The 17,680-nt window shown below is 51.0% G+C and overlaps 1 long non-coding RNA gene across 1 annotated transcript; it reads right to left on the minus strand.

Moving 5' to 3' along the window:
• Positions 1 to 432: 432 nt before the first annotated feature.
• On the minus strand, positions 433 to 14,538 carry LOC135322652 (uncharacterized). The gene is made up of 3 exons (XR_010383349.1): positions 14,153 to 14,538; positions 11,685 to 11,816; positions 433 to 539 (listed from the first exon to the last, which is right to left on the minus strand). It is a non-coding gene; the product is annotated as an uncharacterized LOC135322652 (long non-coding RNA).
• Between the last annotated feature and the right edge of the window lie 3,142 nt (positions 14,539 to 17,680).

The following is a 17,680-nucleotide window of genomic DNA, read 5'->3' on the forward strand; positions in this document are numbered from 1 at the left end:
AGGGCTGACTGTAGAGAGAGATTCCATGCGTCTAGGATGGGCCCAAGGAGGCGGTGATGCGTTTGCAATGGCTGTAGCATCCCAGGTGATCTGGAAGTGGGGAGCTGGGTTAGGTGATCTGGCAACGGCCCCACAGAGGAGGCAGGACTTGAATACTGAAGTAGCCTTATTTACGAAAAGAGCACTTCCGCTGGTGGGTGGGCAATAACCCACTCTCTTCTGCTCCCTAGGGCTCTGGAGGGATGTGGGGTGGCGGTGTGGTTCTGGCCTGGCCCTCTCTCTAAGGAGGAAGGCTGGGTGGGGCTCTCTTGAGGATGGTCCCCCATTTGCAGGGCACTCTGCCCCTGTCATGGCTTCCCTTCCCCAAAGCCACCCGAGCCAAGACAGTGGGGGGCCTGTCAGCCCTGTACATTCCGGAAGGTCTTACCAATGGTCAGGCACCTGTCCCTCGTTGGCTCCCCACAGACTTCTTCTCCAGGGCCCATCTCGGCCCTCTGGTGCCACTGGGCATGCGGAGAGCCTCTGGCAAACGTCAGGAGCTGCCAAAGCATTTGGTTACTTTGCTCATTTTATTAATAAATGTGTACTGATGCCAACAACATGGAAACTGCTGCCTGGGAACAGGAGTGGGAACATGCTCTGGGGAGCTTTCTGGCTGGATCGTGGTGACAAAGAGAAACAGACAGGGATCTATGGGGACAAAGGAGGCGGGCAGCCGGATGGCCCAATTTAGGGCATCTGGGGGCATCCAAAGACCTCTGCAGTTTGTGAAAACCTTTTTGGGAAAAGGAGAGTTGGGAGGAATTGGACAGGAAGGAGCCTGGTATCCTGACCCTCTGGCCAGAGGACTTGGAGCTGCTTGGGGCTGGAAGCCTGGCTTAGCCCAGCTGCAGGCAGCCAGACACATCTTCCCCCAGGTCTGCTGGACCCAGGGTGTATGGCGAGGAGCGGGGGAGATGGCCACAGTGTGGTACCTGCGGAGGATCTTAAACCCCAAAGCAACAAGAAAGGCAGGGAGGCATCTTCCCCCAGAGGAGCTGCTGGTCTGATGCTCCCAGGAAGAAAGAGCGATTGCATGTGTGACCCGGGGCCTGGCACACAGCAGACACAGTTAGTATCATGAGCACCTTTCCAAGATGCTGTAGAGAAATACTCAGAAACAATGTGCCCAATAAGGACAGGACGGAAAAGTGGGTGTTGGTGTAGAAGTTGCTGGCAGGCAAACCCCGCAGGGGGCCAGCTCCCGGCCTCCAGGGCTCCAGTGCCCTGTGCAGCCACCAGAAATGCCCTCTCCTCCAGCCAGGATATGCATTCACTTCTATTACTGGGCAGTGAATAAATAATCAGAAAGCCTTGCCAGGATCTGCCGTTTACCCTTTAAAGGAATGAACTTCTGTTTCATTTGGGGAGTTAAAAAAAGGATTCCCAGACGGAAGCCTGGGCCAGGGGCGGGGGGAAGTGTTTCTCCCAGGCGCTGTCATGGAGTGAAATGGTGTGGATGCCGATGGGAACCTGAGCATTCCCAAGAGAGGTTCCCTCACCCTCAGCAGGCTGAGCCCGGGGGCCGTGGCACCCCCTGGACAGTCACCTCCCGCAGGACACCATCACTGCCCCTGCCACCCCCATCCTGGGCCCCTCACATCGTAGCCCAGGAGTCTCCACCAACTTGGCTCATGCCCTTAACACAGCAAAAAGTTTGGTTTTTTTTAATTGATTTATAATCATTTTACAATGTTGTGTCAAATTCCAGTGTAGAGCACAATTTTTCAGTTACACATGAACATATATATATTCATTGTCACATTTTTTTCTCTGTGAGCTACCATAAGATCTTGTATATATTTCCCTGTGCTATACGGTATAATCTTGTTTATCTATTCTACAATTTTGAAATCCCAGTCTATCCCTTCCCACCCCCTGCCCCCTTGGCAACCACAAGTTTATATTCTGTGTCTGTGAGTCTATTTCTGTTTTGTATTTATGCTTTGTTTGTTTTTTGGTTTTTTTTTTTTTTTTTAAGATTCCACATATGAGCGATCTCATATGGTATTTTTCTTTCTCTTTCTGGCTTACTTCACTTAGAATGACATTCTCCAGGAGCATCCATGTTGCTGCAAATGGCGTTATGTTGTCGGTTTTTATGGCTGAGTAGTATTCCATTGTATAAGTATACCACATCTTCTTTATCCAGTCACCTGTTGATGGACATTTAGGCTGTTTCCATGTCTTGGCTATTGTAAATAATGCTGCTATGAACATTGGGGTATAGGTGTCTTCCTTAAGTAGGGTTCCTTCTGGATATATGCCCAGGAGCGGGATTCCTGAGTCATATGGTAAGTCTATTCCTAGTCTTTCACAGCAAAAAGTTTTGATCACAACTACTCAACATATTTATTCATTTATAAATAATAATCCTGCATCATTGTCCTAATGTATTATGAATGTTATCAAACATGCACAAAAATATAAATTTAAAGATAAATTTGATTCAATCACATTAAAATAATATTTTAAAATGTTTTAATAACTTCATGATAAATGACCTATAATAAATTATTTAAATTAATACAACTTAATAATTTAATAAGAAATAAAATGTTTTAATAATTGTGAGTGGTTTTGTGCCATCATTAACTAAGATTTCAACCCAAAAATCTATACTTATAGTTAAGCTCATTTATAATAATAGTGGATATAGATTCCTATTGCAAATTGTCTTCTCACTCATATTTGAACTTTGGGGACCACTATCTTGTTAGACCCAGTTGGATCATCTCAGTGTTTGCTTTTCCTGTGGCTGTTGGAGCGGACCCAGCACGAAGGCAGGGCCCACACCGTGCCTCACTCTGGATTCGAGTATTTACGTTATGTTCAGGGTTTCTAACTTTTCTTTTTTGTCCCTCCTTTTCCTGCCTTTTTTTTTTTTTAAAAAACACTTTTATTGTAGTATGTAGTATGGTTCCACCAATGTTCATAGCAGCACTATTTACAATAGTCAGGACATGGAAACAACCAAAATGTCCATTGACAGATGACTGGATAAAGATGTGGTATATTTATACAATGGAATACTACTCAGCCATAAAAAGAATGAAATAATGCTGTTCCCAGCAACATGGACGGACCTGGATATTGTCATTCTAAGTGAAGTAAGCCAGAAAGAGAAAGAAAAATGCCATATGATATTACTTATATGTGGAATTTCTGCTTTTTTTAGTCCTTTGTCCGCTAGGTAAAAAAATCAGTTGAAAGGTATTCTAAACTATAAACCTGCAGAACTGGTCTCACATGAAGAGAACAGTTGTTCAAAATGCTCACAGCAAAGAAAAAGGCCCGGCCGCCAGCCTCTTGGTGTGGTCCAATCGCAGCCTTCCTTCAAACAAATACAGACATCAGCATCAATCTATAAATACTGGTGAAACTTAATTCTTTTCCTTTTTTTTTTTTTTGATGAAATGGAAATAGAAATAAAAATTTTTAATATTCCTTTCCCCTCACAGAACTACCCTGCACACTCCTGGGGTGATCGCACCCCACTCTAGAGACCTCTGTGTCAGGCTCCTCCCCACCCCCCTCACTTCCCAAACAGTAGCCAGCAGGAGCTTATGAAAATATGGAAAATGTGGATTTGATCAAGCCACTGCCTCTTCCTTGCTTCCCATGGCTTCCCACGAGTCTTGGGGAAAAAGTAAGACTTCTTACCTGGTCTGGCTGCTCCTCCCATCTCACCTGCACCCCCACTGCCCTCATCCCATCTCCCATTGCCTCTGCCAGGAGGGCCTCCTGGATCTGCTTGGCCCAATCGTGCACCTCCACCCAAGACAACACGTGGCTGGCTCCTTCTCATCCTCAGGTCTCAGTTCTACTGTCACCCCTCAGAGAAGCAAGGGTCAGCTCTTCATCTAAAAATTATTACTACACTTCCCCTCTGCAATTATTTTGTCTCCCTGATCCTCTATGGCCTTTAAAGCCTCAATCACATTTTGTCACTATGTAAATCTGTTTATGGACTCTGTTTGCTGTCTCTTTCCCATATGATAAGCTTGGGGACCACTGGGGAGCCCCACATCTGCCTTTTCCACTGCTATGTGAACAGAGCCCAGCACGGTCCCTGGCATATTGTAGGTGCTAAGTGAATGAATAATGAAATGAATGGATCAGGTCTGGGTGGATCTACAGATGTTTAGCTGGACGGGGCTTGTCTTCTGGCCACAGCTAGGTGCTCCCGGATATGGGGAACCAGCTTCCCCTCCCCTGGCCTCAGACCTCTCCGGCCTCCCTCACACCAGGGAGGCCAGATGTAGCCGTACCCATCCGAGGTGCTCAGAGGAAGCCTGGAGTGGTCTTCCAAGGGCCGGAAGAGGCTATGAAGAGTGAGGTGGCCACCCTCCTCCTCTGAGGGCTGAGAACCCAGGGGGTCAGAGAGGGATAGGGTCGTACCTAAAGACACACAGCAGGGTCAGGACAGAGTGCACTGCTAGCAGCACAGGTGAAAAGATAGTTGGAGTTCTCTTGGCTCAGGGGACTGAGGCACCTGGGAGGTGTGTGTTTGTTGAGGGCAAGGGTGCCTTCACCTGGGCTGGGCCCCTTTGAGGTGCAGAGGCTGAGGCCTGACTCTGCCCTCTCTGGGTAGTGGAATTTGTGCTCACACGACCCTCCTGGGATGTCCTCACAGGTCAGGGAGGCACAGATGAGGCTCAGAGACGGTCCAAGCTCACACAGGTAGTAAACAGTGGAGTCAGGACCACACCTCGGTCTCTCCATCCACAGCGTGATGGCCCTTCCCCTCCCCACCCCAACTGCTCTTTGTGAGCCAATGTGGGGCAATTTGCAGGGCTCAATCACCTTGTGATTAGCTCGTACACAGCACACAGGGGAGGTGTGAGCACCGGTCCCACCCGGTGTTGGCAGGTGCGGCTGCTCAGCTGGCACCGACCCCAGCTTCTCCAGCTCAGCACCTGCCTCTGAAAAGAAATGAAATCCAACCCTCTGGGAAACCTTGGAGAGAAAGCAGGAGAAAATCTCTCTTTTCAAGAAAGAGACCCAAAGGGACTTTTTTTAAACCAGATTCCTTGACAGCTTCTGGTGAAGTGAAGCTCTTTTTAATGTATTTTTAAAGAAAACTGAAGCACAGGAGAATGACTGGGGCGGGGGGACAATTTCTGAGCATCTTTCCCTCTTTGGATCTCAGTTAGTTCTTTACCATGAAAGGAACTGGCCTTAATCATCCAAAGCCAACAGGGTGGGCCCCCCACTTCAGACGTTTAGGCTCCAAGATTGGACTGGAAGGTTCCCCCCAAAGTGGGAACTTGACTTGGGTCTTAAAGGATTTGCGGGAGAAAAAGTTCAAACAAACACACAGGTGGAGGGAGGCAACCTGGGCCTGACTGCAGGGAAGGGAAGAAGGAGGACGGGGTGGGAGGAGGGAGGAGGGGACTGCAGAGGGGAAGGGGGAGGTGTGAGACAAAGAGCCTCAACCCGGGAATTGGGAAGCCTGGGTTCCACTCCCAGCTCTGCCACTCCCGTGCTGGGTGAGGTAGAGCGAGGTCTCTGCCCCTTCCCAGGCCTCAGTTTCCCTATTGGCAAAACTGGTGGGAGAGGGTTAGACAGAGTGAACCCTAAGCTCTCTTGGGCCAGATGTGGCTGTGACAGCCCCTCCCCTCCCCCACCGGGTGGCCACAGTCCTGGCTTCAGCTGAGGCTGAAGGTGTCACACTTCTCAGGCCTCTCCCAGCAGCCCAGCTGTTGGGCCCCTGCTAATCCCGTTTAAACCCACTTCTTCCTGGCTGCTTTCGTTGTAAGTGGCCTGTGGGGACCTCCTCTCCCAGGAAGGGAGGACTTTGTGACTTGGCAGGGGGGAAGGGGACAGGCCTGGCCTCGGCCCACCCCCTCACCCGCTGGGGGCCCCTAGGCCATCTGTTCTTCAGACTGGGGCCCAACAGAGAGGCCATTCAGTGCTCTGCCTGTGTATCCCCTGCTTCCCCAGGCCAGGCCTCAGTAGATGGCCCACTTGCCATCCCTCCATGGAGGCTGGAGACCCAGCTGGAAGCCAGAAGTGGTAGGGTCTGCCCTCCTCTTACAGAAGTGGTCAGTGCCTGATTCCAGGTCCAGAGCCCCTATCTCGCTGAGCCTCTGATGCCAGGCCCAATGCCCTCCTCACCTCCCACTGCCCAGCCAGCCCCACCTCTGACCATTCAGAAAGGCACAGAGGGCCATGCCCTCAGACACCACTCAGGCCAGTCCCCTGGGTCCACACAGACGGCACCAGCCACCTGCCTGAGGCCACACAGCTCTTCAGAGGTTAGGCCAAGACTGGAACCCGAGTCTCTCGCTCCTGATGAGTGCTCACCGCCTCTCAGCTGTGGTCCTCAGTCTGCCTGCGCATCGAGATGACTTGGGGTTGGGGAGGACTGGTTAGAGTCTGACCCAGAAGGTCTGGGGAGGGGCCTGTGAATCTGCACTCTTGAAAAACTCTCCAGGCGATTCCCAGAAGGCCTCTCAGATGCTGCTATCCTGGCTGTCTTCTCTGTTTATTTCTAGCCTGAATAGTAGTTAAAATTATGTGATGTTGGCAGGACCGGAGTAATTATCCCCATTTCACAGGTAAGGAAATTGAGGCCCCAAAAGGCACACAATTTCACAAAGTAAATTTCACATAGTAAGGTCCTGCCAGAGCCAGGCCTTCATTAGTGACTTTCAGGCAACAGTCCCCTGCCCTTTCTCCCGGGGGAGAGCAGGAAGGGCCCTGAGACCCTCCTGCCATTCCTCCCCTGCCCCAGCTTATAACACTTAAAGGCCCAAGTCCTGAAAAGATGATAGTGTTTCCCTTTATCCCTAGTGCGATCCTAAATAAAAACACTAAACTCTAAAATAACTTGTAAGGAAATCCCATGATGACAATAGCACTTCGCATTTTTTAAAACTATTAAATTCTTTTTTATATAATTTTTGTTGAGTCTGTAATTCTCATTTCTTCTTTTACTAAGTGGGAATTTTTATTTTATACTTTTTAAACTTTTTTTTTTTTTAAATAGAGGTACTGGTGATTAAACTCAAGACCTCGTGCATGCTAAGCATGTGCTCTACCACTGAGCTACAATCCTCCCCCCAAAATTAAATTCTTTAAAAACATCTCCCCTCATTTTATTGGTGGCTTTGCTTCTGTGGTGCCCAGAGCAACATCCCCACTTCTTAAGAGATAGCTCGCTGTTGTCAGGGTCCCACCCAATGTGGGGTCTGGGTGACGGGCCGGCCAGCCACTGAGAGCTACACTCTCATCCCTGGGTCTGGTCCCTCCCCACTTTCCCCAGTCCCACCCAATTTCCTCCCCAGAAGCTGCAAGGCACTCAGCAGTGGAGCCTGGTATCTATCTCAGATGGGCCCTGGCAAGGCAGACTCTCATTGATGGGGACTTGAAATGGATGCCTCTCTTCTCCTTGACCATCAGACTTCTCTTCCTGTGGGGGCTCTGAGTGAAAGCCCCGGCTCCCTCCTCACCCCTCTGGGGAAGGGGCTCATCCCTAATCCTCTTTAGAGGGGAGAGAGGAGGGCAGCCCCCCAGGGACGCAGCCCAGAAGCTGCTCTCTCCTCTTGGAACCACTGGCGTAAGCCGGTACTAGAGAATGAAGAAGTTGGGAGGGACTTCAGGGCTAAGATCGCTATGCTGTATGTCCTTAAAGAAGTCATTTAACCTCTCTGAAACTTACTAAAGTAAAACAGGACCTATATTCTAATTCTACCTCACAGGATTATCCAAAAATGAAAGAAAACAGTACACGCAGAGAAGGCATTTAACACAGAGCCTGGCTCATAGTAAGCATTCAACACACTGCCCTTATTGTCGCTATAAGCTAGTGTGACATCAGAAGAAAGAGCACTGGAATTGGAGCCAAGGCACCTGCAATCTAACTTGGGCCCTGCCACTAATGGGTGGGTGGCTTTGAGCAATTTCCACAAGCCCTCCTGGGCCTCAGTTTGCCCATCTGTAAAATGAGAGTGTGGGGCCAGAAGAGGTCTCTAGTCTCTCCCAGGGATGACTTTTCATCACTTTCCAGAGCTCCCCTTCATCCTTTTTAGCTCGTTAAATGTTACTATTTCTAGAAAGCCTTTCCCCAAGCCTCAAAGCTGTGAGCCTTTCTGCCTCGCCCCACTCCAGGCCCCGCACTGATTCCTATCCCTGGCCCCACACAGGAAGACTGTCCCATGATGACTCCCCACACTGGCTGGGTGTGTCACCTTGACCTCTGATTTGCAGCCCCAGGGAGAATCATGAGATTAAGGCAACCCTTTGTCACTTCCTTTGGGCCAGTATTATTTCCTCCACTTTACAGATGGAGATGCTGAAGTCCTGGGTATTAGACAACCCAAGTGGCACAACTCAGGGAGCCTGGGAGTCCCAGAGCCTCAGCCTGATTTTCTGCAGTGACTCAGGGCTTCAGCAATCATTACAGCAGCGATTACTCCTTAAATTGGTTATTTTTCACTGTTGACGCCACCATCACTGAGTGGGACTTTTTTTTTCCAGTTTGCATTCACCAGGCCAGGGGAAGGTGCTGAGTATGAAACAAAGGAAAGGAAAAGAAAGAAAAAGAGAGGAGGTGGGAGGACTGGACAGAGCGGAGGGGCCAGGGGGGCTGCGAGTTTTCTTGCCATCTTCCAGGCTGCCCTGGACCCCTGGTGGGGGCGGGGGAAAGTAGGAGCTGGGGGATAGGGGTGGCAACAGCAGGTGTTTGGGTGGGGCGGGCAGTTCAGGGGTTAGCTGCACCCACCAGAGGTCCAGTTCAGGCTTCTTGGACTCCAGGGGTTAAGGCCTGGGCTGGGGCAGCTGAGCCCATCCCTGCTCTCACAGTCTCCCCTTGTCCCCCCAACACTTTCCCCACACTCCTCAGACACCGACCACGTGCCGGCACTGAGCTAGGCACAAAGGTACAGCAGCGAACAGACAGTCTTGCCTGGAAGTAGCTCTCAGCTGGCCCAGGGCACTCAGAACCTAGCTCTCAAATCCACAACAGTGCCCTTGAAGGGGGGCTGTAGAGGACGGCTTGAGTATGGGGGTGCAGGTGAGAAGTCAGGAAAGATTTCCAGGGAAAATGAGCTGAGATAAAGCAGCATGAGCAAGAGCTGGCAGATGAAGACTGGGGCGTGGTGGGGGATGCGCAATCCAGCAAAGGGAACAGCACACAGGACAGGTCCCGACGCAGCATAGAGTGATGCACAAGAGGGCAACTGGGAGTAGCTTCTGCGCGGGTGTCTGTCTCCTCTACCAGATTACCAAGCTTCTCTGATGCAAAAATCACTCATCTTCTGTGTGTACATCCCTGTATTCATTTTAGCTTGAGCAATATAAAGTTCATTTACAATCCTGCAAAATGAAGTGGCAGGTCTATGATGGCCTTTACCCTTGGGCTGCTGTCTACTGCTGCACAGGCTGTGCACTGCGACACTCCCTCGGCAATAGGATGAATACCTGGTGTCTCTGCTCTACACTGTCATTTATTAGTAATAATTATTCTCAATACCTCTCTCTCTCTCTCTCATGTAGTATGTGTAGAATAAGGTGCTGGGGATACAATGATGAGTGAGACAAGTCAAGTTTCTATCCTCAAGGAGAGTATATTCTAGAGAAAGCAGATAAAAGAAACAGATTTAAAACTGGAAAGTTAATCGTAGATAGTGACACATGCTATAAAGGTAGTGAACAGCTGAAGCAGTTGGGTGATGGGGGTCAACTGTGCCTTGGTGGCTGGGAAGGCTCTCCAAGGTGACCTTCTAGCTGACACTAGTGGTGAGAGAGAGAGAGAGACAGAGAGACAGAGAGGCAGCTATGGGAAGAGCATTCCAGGTAGAGGGAACAGCATGGGCCAAGGGCTCAAGGTGGAAAAATTTCAGTAGCTACAGGAACTAGGAAGATGGATGAGGTGTGGCTGGAGCAAAGGGAATGAGAGTAGGTCAGAGGCTGCAAGGCCATGCTGGCTACAGTGACGAGTCTGGATTTTACTTGAAGCAACAGGAAAGCCATGTTTCACAATCTCGGATCAACTTTTTCAAAGCTCTCTTGGACGGATGAGTGGAGAGTTGGAGGAGGCAAAGTTAAAAGCTGGGGGACCAGTTAGGAGGAAAGACAGCAGCCCCAGGGAGAGATGATAATGGCTTGGGTTAGGGTTGGGTAGCCGGTTAGCATAGGTGATGTAGCTGCATTGAAGAGGCAAAATGGAGATGGGTCCTCTTACTGCTCTCAATATTAACAACAACAACAACAAGATGATTCATGAATACAAAGCATTTTTACCGTGACTTTTCCACCTTGTGACATGGACCGGGCACTAGTAATGGGCCCATTTTCACCTGTGTAAACGGAGGCTCAGAGCAGTGCTGAAGTCCTCACGACCTGGAGGGGACACACAGGTACTCTCTCCCTGCCTCAGGATCCCTTCTGACACCTACCTACTCACCCTGTAAGCCTGGCTGGGGTCAGATGCTCTTCCCCACCCTGGGACTGCGGGAGCAGCCAGGGAGAGTGGGCTTCTGTTTACTGCCTTGGGCTGAAAACTCATTTTAGCAATTGGCAAAACACAGGGAAGCTGCAGCTTAACACGCTTCGATTGGCAAATGCACACTGTGCCTTTCTCTTAATATAAGGATATAAAACAATAATTTATTCATACTCAGAAAGCAGAACGCTTCCTTCTGCCAGGTCTTCCTGCAACCCCTTCCTTCAGCCCCACCCCCACAAAGGAGCTCCCAGAATGCCCCGGGGGCAGGGACCAAAGGGAGATCTATCCTGGGAGCTAGAATGGAGGGGTACACACATCATTGAGCACCTATTGTATACTGGTCCTTAACTATTTCTCATCCAATTGTCAAAATAATTCTGTAAAAGGGAGATTAGAAACACAGGAGGCCTAGAGAGCAGGGTTTGAAGCCAGGCTCTGTCCCTTATCAGCTGGTGATTTGGGAGAGTTATCTACACAGTGGAGATGATGGCAGTGGCTACTTCTTCAGGACTGGCTGCAGAGTCTATGAAGTCGCCCAGTACAGAGTAAGTGCTCCATAACCACTAACTAGCATCATGAGACTGGGGGTGCCATGATCCCTGTTTATCAGTGGGGAAACAGGCCCAGAGAGGCTACAAATTTGCCCACGGCCACACAGCTGGGAGTTGGCATAGCCAGAGTCAGGGCAATAGAGTTCTAAAGAGCCAGCGTCTGGAGATGGTCACCAAGACAGTCATTAAATCCATCTGAGGGTTGCACCTCTCACCTCAAATACACCCAGTGTTAGGAGAGGCCTACTGTGTGCCAGCTTCAAGGGACAGCTCCGTGGGGATGAGCCAGAAACAGGCCACCATCCCAGAGCTAGTGGTCTAATGGGAGCAGACAGATAACAATAGCTCCTGTAAAGCAGTGTGTCAGGTGCAGTCACCAGGTACTCCCGGGGCTGGGAGAGACAGCCTTGAAGGCATCCTGGTACATGTGTGATGGGATGGGAGATGTGCTGGGAACGGCCTCCCAGAAATGAGACTGCCTCGTGGAGGGAAGGAGGGCATTTCTGGCAGATGGCCCAGCCTGGGCAAAGGTCAGGAAGGCTGAAGCACTGGAGTGTTCCAGGTGTGGCAAGGTTTGTTCTTGGGGTCTGGGTGTGGTGGGGAGTGTGGGGGCAGGGCCTAGTGTGCTGATCCCCACTCACCCAAACAGCCACAGTGGGTCCTTGGCACCATGTGCTCAGTGAACATCAGCATCGTAGCTGCGGCACTGCCCGTGGGAATCCCGTTTCCTAATGGGGAGACCATCCTATCCTCAGTATCCTGGCACTTGGACCCTAAATGGGGAAAGAGAGGCAATAATGGATCCACGATGGTTAGAAAAACCCTTGGGGGTACCAGGGAAAAAACGTGGATTTTGGAGCTAACATATTCGCGGGTTGGAATTCTTGGTGCATGAGCCAGCCCTTTTCTGGGCCTCAGGTCCCCATTTGTAAAACGGGCCACGTCAAAGAGGTTTGATATGCGAAGCACCGTTTTTGCACACGTAGTTTTGCCCAAGTGTTGTCTTTTTTCTCTCCCTCAACTCCAGGCGAGGGTGGAGGCAAGGACCGGAGGCCATGATGGGGGTGAGGAAGTCCTGGCTCAGCCTCGGGGGTGCCTCGGGGACTGGGGATCTGCCCGGGGGGGGCCCTCGCCCAGGGCGGAGGGTTGCACTCAGCCATGCAGGGGTTACGTAACTCGCGGCCGCGGGCTAGGGCGTGGGAGGAGGAGATCGCGGGGTGAAGACTCTTCGGGAGGTGCTCCCTCCACCTGGCGCCCTGCAGGAGCAGCCACCCCGCCGGCGGCCGGCCGAGCCCCTCGCCCGCCACGCGCGCGCGGCCGCGGGCGCCCTGAGCCTCAGGCACGCCCAGCCCTCTGCTCCTCCTCGGAGCAATTACATAATGATGCCTCCCGTATGGAGCGCGGCGTTGAGGCCGCCTTTGTTATTGCGATCCGCCTCGGCAGCGCCCTACGAGTATTAATAAACCGATCACTCAAAATGCCAGGCTGGGCTTTATTTATGTCGACTTGGGTTGGGGCATCTCCGAAGGAACAATAAACACGGCCCGCCTCCTCCACTGAGAAGGAGGGAAGCGGGTCCTCCCCCCCCCACCGCACCCAGCCTCTCAGCTCAGAGCCCCTCCCCCTCTCCACCTAGGTCAGCAGGCTGGTCCCAGGCAGGAACTGTGGGTTCCAGGCCCATCTCTTCCACTTCCCTGGTAGGTTATATCTGGCAAAGGGAGACTTGTTACTCCCACTGTAAAATGGGCCGAATGATACCAGAATGTCAGTTTAAATGAGAGACTCTAGGAATTTAGTTTGCTTTGCAGACTCTCAGGCAATGGTTCCCGAACTTTAGCTGAAGTCAGAAAACACCGGAGAGCTGGTTGAAATTTAGATTGCTGGGGGTGAGGGGACGGGGAATGGTGTAGCTCAAGTGGTAGAGCACATGCTTAGCATGCACAAGGTCCGGGGTTCAATCCCCAGTACCTCCTCTAAAACTAAATAAATAAACCTAATTACTAGATTGCTGTCCGAGCAACACAATCCCTTCTGATTCTGTGTTGTCTAAAGTGGGGCCAAGAATTTCCATTTCTAAAAGTTCCTTTGTAATGTATGTAAATGTAAAGATGATGTTCTTGCCCCAAATTTGGATGCCGCAGGAGGATCAGCCAGAGCCATATGGGGCACTAAGACCTGCAGATTCCAATCTGGACCTCACTGTCCTCTGGGTGTGTCTCTCTGGGGCAAGTTATGTAAAGTGGGCCTCAGTTTCCTCATCTATAAAATGGGCTTGATGGTACCAATTTATTAATGTTAAGATTAAAAATACATGTAAAGCACCTAGACCTGGCCTGGCACATTGTAAGGGCTCAGAAAGCTATCTACTGAGATGATGATAGAGCTCTCTGAGGAGTGGTACCCAAGTGGCTTAGCGTCTCCTTGGTTGGGAGCCAGGTGAGGTGCTGTCCATGGCCCTAGCTGGCCACGCAGGGTACAAGGCCCTGACCTCACAGCCCATAGTGCTGCTGTATGCTCTCACTCTAAAGGGGTTCTGGGGGTCTCCCAAGGTGAAGATCCACTATCTGCTCCACTCCTCCACCATAGCAATTCTTTCCTGGTGAAGGCATAGCCCTTTCAGAGAGTCTGCACCCAGTAGACATGTCAGCTGTCCCCAGGAGGGATAGTTCATACTCCATCCTGAGTTTTGGAAGCTGCCTCCTTTATACCAGCACAGATCAACGGGTGTCCTAGGCCCCTTGACAGCCCCTGCCTTGGCCCCAGCTGGTGGAAGCTGGCTTTCCCAAAGACAGCCACATGCACCTCCCTCTGCCCCGACTCATTGCCATTTCCACATGTTCATTCATGCACTGAGTCAATGAACATTAACTGGACACTTATTGAGAGCCAGGCTCTGAGCTCAGGACTTACATGTTGCACCTCAATCATTCCTCCAGATACCCTGGGCATCATCACGATTTTCCTCTTTCCTTTGACAGATCAAGAAACTGAGACTCAGAGAGGCTGAGTAACTCTACTAAGACCATGGACCTAATTAAAAAAAGACTTGGGCCTTGACTAAGTCCAGGATGGTCTCAAGTCCTGCGGTCACGCGCACCCTTGAGCTTACCCCACTGGAAGCAGGAAAGGGCTGGCTGTGGCCCTCTGGTCCTCAAGCTGTCACACACTCTTCCTTTAGAAGTGCTGAGCCTCACTGCTTCCGCCCCCGCACGAATGGGTTGTCTCTCCCACAGGTGAGGAGCTGCTTGACATTCTGTGGTCCTGGGCAACAGCAGCGGTGGGGATGATTCACTGGAGGAAAGGCATCGGCAGAGGAGCAGGTGGAGGGAAGGAGGCCCGGGCAGTCTCCGCCCAACCCCCCCGCACTGGAGGCAGGGGCCAGGCAGTGTGGGAGAGGCCTGTCTCAGAGTTCCTGGGCTCCCAGCTGCGCCTCCCAGTCCCCAAACCTGTGCTCAGCCTGGGCCCGCCAGGAGTGGAGAGGAAAGGCCCAAAGGTCTTCGGAGGCAGGCTCACAGGGAAGGAAGCCCTAGAGGAAGTGCGGTGAACCAGGAAGCAGAACCGGCAGGAGTTACGAAAGCCCAGCCCCTCTGCCTCACTCTTGTGTCCTGGGACCCTGGCCCTTGGGGCCTGGGCCAAAATGGTGCTCTTGGTGGAAGCTTCCACCAACCCCTGGCTTGACAAATCTCACCCTAGAGCTACTTTTTTACAGTTTACAAAAGCACCAGCTCCTCTGAGGCCCTCTCCCTCCCTCCCTCCTTCTTCTGGGCTCCCTACTAATAATATCAGTAACAATAGTTTACTATGTGCCTGCCCTTTGCTAAGGGTTCAACCTGCATCCTCTCTGTTAAATTACCAATAACCCCTAGGAGGTAGGATGTACTATTAATCCCCATTTTACAGGCCAGTAAACTGAGGCTTAGAGACATGAAATCACTGGTCTATGACTAGGATTTGAACCCAGGTCATCAGCACCAAAACTCCCAGGCTCAACCACAACGGGGTGTCTGACAACATCTTCTTCTACATGGCCCCCATCCCCAGGGAGGAGTCACTGGTGAGACCTATCCCCAGCCCCTAGCCCTGAAGACTAGGCCCAACCTGCACTCCCATGAGCCTCTCTCCTTCATCTCTTGGGTGCCAACACTAGTCCCACTGTGAGCATCCTTGAAATATTGCAGCTGCGTTCTTCCCCAGGGAGTCACAATCCACAAGTGATTTCTAGCCACAGATACTGGCATTCCCTGTGCCCACGCCACCTTCCGACACCTACCTGCACAGGCACACACACAGACATGCTCATGCACACTCACTCACTCACACACGGGCACAAAGGAGGTGCTGCCACCCCTGGGGGCTGGGACCCAGGCAGATGGAGGCTCAGCTGCTCCCAGACTCCCATGGGAGGCTGGAGGGGAGCCACCCTCCCCCAGCCCAGTGGCTCTGGGCTCCACCCCAACCCCATCCCTACCCTCCTTTGAGAGAAACATTTCACCACGATGAGAATCACAGTAACAGTGGTAATCATAGGAATCAGCATTTCCAGTTTGCAAACCTCTTCCGTCTCATCACCTCACATGACTCTCACCAGCTCTGAGAGGCAGGTATTTTTATATTTCCATTTCTCAGGAGTAGCAGAGGTTCCCAGAGCTCATTAGGAGCAGAGCCAGGGTCCTAACCCCCTTCTCTGGCCCCCTCAGTTAACAATCCCTCTCAGGTAAATAATGATGACACCTCATGGCCACCACATGTCAAGCACCTATTCTGCCTAGATTTGGGGAGCACCTTACAAATGTCAGTTTTAAGCCACACAACAGTCCAGTGAGGTAAACATTTTTTAATGCCCAATGTAAAGATGATGTAACTCAGAAAAGTTAAGGGCAGAACAGCAGTCTAAAGAATGTTCCTGAAGTAGAAGCACATCCCTTTAGAAAACTGTATAGGAAGGAAGAGAACCGAGCTTCTAATGGGCTCCTTTGGGGAAGTGGATGTCGAGGATAGTGGAGAATGTCCCTTCCTTCTCCTCAGGCACCCCAGGCATTTCGGCTGTTACTGTGAGCTGGCTCCATTGCTGCTCAACTATCTGTGTACGTATCTGTCTCCCAGGAGCTGTGAGCTACCCAAGGACAGGGACTGGGTACTGTTTACCTTGGAACCCTAGTAGCCAACACCTTGCCTGGCACACAGCCCAGTCAACACTGCCTCCTTTGTGAAGGACAGTGGGACAGCCTGTGCTCCCAGCCTCCCATCTGATGGGCTTCGGAAACCGAAAACACAAAATCAAGACATCCAGAGCTCAAAGTTTGTCTACATTAAACACCACCTAAGGCATAAACCCCTCCTCCAGCACCCTCATTAGCTCTTCCCTGGCTTCTGCTTGCATGCTGCTAGTGATGAGGGGCTCACTACTACTAAGTCAGCCCCTTCTGTGTTGGAGATCTTGGAGCGATTGCTATAAAGTTCCTCTTTCCACTGATAAAAGTCAGGCTCTCGGGTATATCCAGTGGTCACACATAGGGGAGCATTAGTAACGTCTCCAAGTCAGGGGGAGCAGTCAGGGGTGGCACTGCACACTAGTGAGGCTGAGGCCCTCCCTTCAGCAACCCAGAGCCCTGCATGCCAGGAAGGCAGGAGTAACAAATGAATTCATTATTTCCGTTTGAGCCAGCTCTGTTAAAGCGGTGAGTTGGGACTCTGAGTTGTCACAAAGACGACCATTAAGCCCTGAGACCCAATCAGGTGGATCTTGGGTCTTCACCCAACACATCTAGGAACAATCGTGATCTGTAGTCATATTCATTCACTCATTCATTCATTCACTCACTCATTCATTCATTATTGGCTATCACTGGCCAGGTGCTAGGCTGGGAGCAGGGAAGGGGGCACTATGGGCCACAGTGGTGTCACAGGATCAGAGCTGTTACCTTGGTAATCAGGACAGCTAACAGTCATGGAGTCCTTACTTTGAGCCAGGCACTACTTTGTTTACTTCCAAGTAAAGTGTCTAGCCTCTCCTCCCCAGTCTTAGGTCCAGTGAGGGCGATGGGAGTCTGCTTGGGGTGCCAGCTTTTAGCACTTGGCACACAGCAGTGCTCCGTAAGTGAGAGCTACTGCCATTTAAATCTCCAGAACAACTGTTGGTGATTCCTACTATTGGTTGCCTCCATTTGGTACACTGAGAAAACTAAACACTTAGAAGTTAAGTAATTGCTGAGGGCCACAGTCACCAGAAGGCTGAGCCAGAATTTGAACCTGGGTAGTCTATTTCTAGAGCCAGCTAGATCAACTCTTAAGGAACTCAGAAAGAACTGAGACCTGGAGTGAAAATGCCCACCTAGCTAGAAGTCTGGGGAACCACTCACCTTTCTCTACCCCATTTGCTTATCTTGAGAAATGAAGCTTGTCATCAACCTTGCCTTCCTCTTCCCTCCACACCCTCTCTCCCTTTGTGACCATCAGCCGAGATAAAGAGATGCAGGCATTTTTCTAAGAAGGAGGATGGTGGGAGTTGGAGTGGGGGAACACGTTCCTGGTCACACGGGGTTGAAATGAGCTCAGAATCTGGAGTAGGCTGGGTGTTTGCTGTAGGAGTCTAGTTATTTTAGGCTGAAAGGTTCCCAGAGAGCCTCTAGGACACCCA

Source organism: Camelus dromedarius, chromosome 12, assembly GCF_036321535.1.
Source record: "Camelus dromedarius isolate mCamDro1 chromosome 12, mCamDro1.pat, whole genome shotgun sequence".
Classification (NCBI taxonomy): Eukaryota; Metazoa; Chordata; class Mammalia; order Artiodactyla; family Camelidae; genus Camelus; species Camelus dromedarius.